The sequence below is a fragment of the Penaeus japonicus genome, unplaced genomic scaffold (genome assembly GCF_977035675.1).
Source record: "Penaeus japonicus unplaced genomic scaffold, GWHDUDI00000001_assembly GWHDUDI00000011, whole genome shotgun sequence".
NCBI classification, from domain to species: Eukaryota; Metazoa; Arthropoda; class Malacostraca; order Decapoda; family Penaeidae; genus Penaeus; species Penaeus japonicus.
Window position 1 is genome coordinate 22,021,287 of NW_028234413.1, and position 5,000 is coordinate 22,026,286.

The following is a 5,000-nucleotide window of genomic DNA, read 5'->3' on the forward strand; positions in this document are numbered from 1 at the left end:
CTGTCTATAAACATGCTATAATGTTCTGTTTATGTATACACATTGTAAATGTATTTGTATATAAACCTCTTCATTACCCTTTAGGGTAGAACAAGTGAAAATCACTCTCCCAGCGCCTTGGGAGGTCTGCTGGAATTAGGCAAATATCCACTCATTCATTAACCCATTGGTTGTGGTATTAAATAAGTATTTGTGCAGTAGGATGGCTGGTTTACATTGTCTGGCACGGTGCCATCCGAGTCTATGACCAACTCTGCCTTTGCAGCAAAACATGCCATCCACTGCTAATGGGTTAAAGACTGTTTAAACAGCAGTACCCTGCTTATTAAATGGTGGTGCTGTGACTGACATGTTATACTGTGACCCGTGTGATGCAAAAACTATTGTATAGATAGAGGAGAGAGAAGAAGAGGAGGAGGGGTAAGGAGGAATGTGAAAGTGAGAAATGGGAGGGACAAAAGGATATAGGCAAGATGTGGGAGGGAGGAAGAAAGAGAGGGAGAGAGAAGGGGAAAGGGAGAGAAAGGGGGATAAGGAAGAGAAAGAAGAAGAAGGATGAGGATGAGGAGGAAGAAGAGAGAGGAGGAGGAGGCAGAGATAGGGAGAAGAGATAGGGAGGAGAGAGAGAGAGAGGGGTGGGGGGAAGAGAGAGAGAGAGAGAGAGAGAGAGAGAGAGAGAGAGAGAGAGAGAGAGAGAGAGAGCGGAGAGTGCGTGAGATAGAGGGGAGGAGGGGAAGAGAGAGAGAGAGAGGAGAGAGAGAGAGAAGCAAGAAGAGAGAAAGAGAGAAGGAAGCCGATAGAGGTAAGATGGAGAGGTATGAAAGTGGAGAGGAGAAGTGGTTGAGTGAGAAGAGTGTAGTGGAGGGGAGTGTAGGTAGAGGGAGGGATGGTGAAGGATTGTTGGAGAGGAGAGCGATATTTAGTAGAGGGTAGTGTGGGAGGAGATGGGGTGATGGGGGGAGGGGAGGAAGGGAGAAGGTGAGGGAGTAGAGTAGAGAGAGAGAGAGAGAGAGAGAGAGATAGGGTGGGGAGGAGAGGGAGAGAGAGAGAGAGAGAGGGAGGAGTGAAAAGAGGAGAGAGGGAGAGAGAGAGAGAGAAGTGAAGAGAGAGAGATTGAGAAGAGAGGAGGAGAGGGGGGGGGGGGAGTGAGGAGAGAGAGAGAGAGAGAGAATTGGATGGAGATGAGGAGAGAGAGAGAAAGAGAGAGAGAGAGGAGATGGATGTGGGGGGGGGGAAGAGAGAGAAAGGGAAAAGAGGGAAGAGAGAGAGGAGAGAGAGAGAGGAGAGAAGAGAGAGTGAGAGATGAGAGAGAGAGAGAAGAGGAGGGAGAGAGAGGAGAGAGAGTGAGAGAGAGGAGCTAGAGGGGAGGGGTAGAGAGAGGAGAGAGAGAGAGAGAGGCGAGAGATTGAGAGGAGAGGAGCGTGAGATGAGAGAGAGCGTGAGAGATTATAGAGAGAGTGGGGGGAAGAGAGAGAGAGAGAGAGAGAAGAGAGGAGAAGTAGAGAGGGGAGATGAGAGGATGAGAGAGGAGAGACGAGAGAGGAGAGAGAGAGAGAGAGTGAGAGAGAGGAGCGGGGGGGGGGGAGGAGGAGAGAAGGGGGGGAGAGAAGGAAGAGAGAGGGAAGAGAGAAGTATGGAGAGAGAGAGAGAGAGGTGAGAGATGAGAGAGAGAGGAGGAAAAGAGATAGTGAGTGCAGTGAGTGTAGTGGAGTGAGTGAGTGAGTGAGTGAAGTGTGTGAGTGCGAGAGAGAGCGAGAGGGGGGGAGAGAGAGAGAGAGAGGGTGAGAGGGGTGGGGGAGAGAGAGAGAGAGATTTGCTGAGAGAGAAGAGAGGAGAGAGATAGAGAAGAGGAGAGAGAGAGAGAGAGAGAGAGAGAGAGAGAGAGTAGACAGAGGGGAGAGAGAGAGATAGAGGAGCGATAGAAAAAGAGGAGAGAGCGGATGCATAGAGGAGAGGAGAGAGAGAAGATTAGAGAATGAGGAGGAACGAGAGAGTGAGAGAAAGAGAGAGAGAGAGAGAGAGGAGGAGGGGAGGAGAGAGAGAGAGAGAGAGAGAGAGAGAGAGAGAGAGAGAGGCTCGTGGAGAGAGACGAGAAGAGAGAGATGAGATAGAGATGAGATAAAGATGAGAAGTGAGAGTGAGTGATTGAGTGAGTGAGTGAGTGAAGTGAGTGAGTGAGTGGGGGTGAGAGAGAGAGAGAGAGGGGGGTAAGAGGGGAAGAGAGAGAGAGAGAGAGAGAGGAAGTTGCGGAGAGAGAGAGGAGTGAAGAGAGGAGAGTGGAGAAGAGAGCCGGCAAGAGAGAGTGAGATAGAGAGAGAGAGAGAGAGAGAGAGAGGGAGAGAGAGTTAGAAGAGAGATAGAGAGAGAGAGATAGAGAGAGATCGAAAGAGGAGAGATAGGAGGAGGAGAGAGGAAGGAAGAAGAGAGAGAGAGGAGAGAGGAGGGAGAGTGACAGGAGGAAGAGAGAGAGTGAAGAGAATGAGAGAGAGAAACGAGAGAGAGGGGAGAGAGAGAGAGAGAAAGAGGGAGAAAGGGAGAGTGAGGTGAGTGAGTGAGGGATGGTGAGTGAGGTGAGAGAGAGGAGGGGGAGGAGAAGGAAGGGGGGAAGAGAGTAGAAAAGAGAGAGAGAGGAGGGAGAGAGAGAGAGCGAGAGCTAGATGTAGCGAGGAGAGAGAGAGATGAGATTAAGAATCTTGAGATATAGATGCGATATAGTATAGATAATAGAGGAGTAGATAGTAGAGGAGAGGATATGAGATGCGATGAGCGAGGATCTAGTAGAGATGATAGAAATGGAGAGTAGAGATAGCGTAAGAGAGAGGTGAGGATGAGAGAGGATAGAGAGAGAGGAGAGAGGCGATAGAGAATAGGAGAGAGAGGAGAGAGAGGAGAGGATATGGAGGGAGAGACATTCGATACGATATAGAGAGAGATAGATGGTAGAGATGAGAGAAGAGCGCGAGGAGAGATAGAGAGTAAGATGAGAAGAAAGAAGATAGACGTTAGTGGATAGGTGAGTGAGTGAGTGAGTGAGTGAGTGAGATAGAGTATAGAGAGAGAGAGGAAGGGTGGGGGAAGCTGGTTGTAGAGGGAAGATCGGAGAGAGTGAGTAGTGGGAGAGAGAGAGAGAGTGAGATAGAGAGAGAGAGATTGATGAGAGAGTTTGATGCGAATGAGAGAGAGGTGATAGAGAGAGAGAGAGAGAGAGAGGAGATGAGATGAGAGATAGAGATGAGAAGAGAGAGAGATAGTGAGAGATATAGAGAGATCGATAGCTAGAGTAGATGTAGAGATAGATAGTAGAAAGTAGAGAGTGAGTGCGAGATTTGAGTGAGATGAGAGATAGAGAGAGAGAGAGAGCGAGATATGAGAAGCGAGAGGTTAAAGGAGAGAGAGAGAGTAGCGATAGAGAATAGAGAGAGATAGAGAGAGAGGAGAGAGATAGATAGAGAGAGAGGATGAGAGCGAGATCGTAAAGAGTGGAGAGAGAGAGATAGAGAGAGATATGAAAAAGAGGAGAGAAGATAGATAGAGTTAGAGTAGAGAGAGGAGAGCGAGAGATAGGAGCGAGAGAGAGGAGAGAGAGAGAGCGGGGGAGCGGCGAGAGGAGAGAGAGAGAGAGAGGAGAGGAGCGGCAGAAGAGAGAGCGATTGGACAGAGAGAGAGAGAGAGAGGAGAGAGAGAGAGACTGTGAGAGGAGCGCCGCGAGAGAGAGAGTGAGAGAGAGGAGTGTTGAGAGTGAGAGAAGGAGAGCTATGAGAGAGAGAGGAGAGAGAGGAGGAGTGAGAGGAGAGAGATTATAGAGATATAGCGAGAGAGGTATGAAGAGAGAATAGGAGAGAGAGAGATAGAGAGAAGGAAGGAGAGAGGCGAGATGCGAGATATGAGAGAGAGTAGAGATAGAGAGCTGAGCGAGAGTGAGAGACAGGGAGCGGACAGATAGAGAGAGAGACGAGAGAGAGAGAGAGGAGAGAGAGTCGATATGGAGAGAGAGAGATCGAGAGGATGAGCGAGATAGATCGATAGGAGATAGGAGAGAACGGAGAGAGAGGCGAGCGAGAGGAGAGAGAGAGAGAGGGGAGAGAGTGGAGAAGAGAGAAGAGAGAGGAGAGGAGAGGAGAGAGATAGAGTATAGAGGGAGATATGAGAGAGAGAAGATCGGAGAGAGTGATGATGAGAGAGATATATGAGGAAGAGAGATTAGAGAGAGAGAGAGAGAGCGAGAGTAGAGCTATAGGATAGAGGAGGCGAGAATGTAGATGAGAGATAAGAGAGATGTATAGAATCGAGGAGAGAGATAGGAGATAGAGAGGGATGATCGAGAGAGGAAAGAGAGGAGAGAGAGCGAGAGCGAGGAGAGAGATAGGAAAGAGGAGAGATAGAGAGGGAGCGAGAGAGATAGAGAGAGAGATAGAGAGTGAGATATAAAGAGAGGGGAGAGAGGAGATAGAGGAGAGAGAGAGATAGGATAGAGATGAGCGAGAGAAGGAGAGAGGATGAGGAGGAGGAGTGAGGCGAGAGCGCGGAGAGAGTGAAGAGAGAGAGAGGAGAGGAGAGGGAGAGGAGACGAAGAGAGGAGAGAGAGAGGATTAGAGAGGAGATAGAGAGAGAGGAGAGAGAGAGATAGAGGAGAGAGGAGAGAGAGATATAGAGAGGATCTGGAGAGAGAGAGAAAGAGAGAGGATAGAAAGAGAGAGGTAGGAGAGCTATAGAGAGAGAGACGGCGTTGAGAGAGGAGTGAGAGAGAGAGGATAGAGAGAGTGAGGAGGTGTAGCGGATGATAGGAGAGAGAGAGGAGGAGAGAGAGAGAGAGAGGGAGAGGAGAGAGGAGAGAGAGAGAGGACGGGATGAGAGTAGAGTGCGAGGAGAGAGATGGAAGAAGCGAGAGAGAAGAGTGATACGAGAGAAAGATAGAGAGAGAGATGAGATGAGTCTAGAAAGAGAGGATGAGAGAAGAGGACTAGGCGAGAGAGAGCGAGGAGAGTCGAGAGAGAGAGATC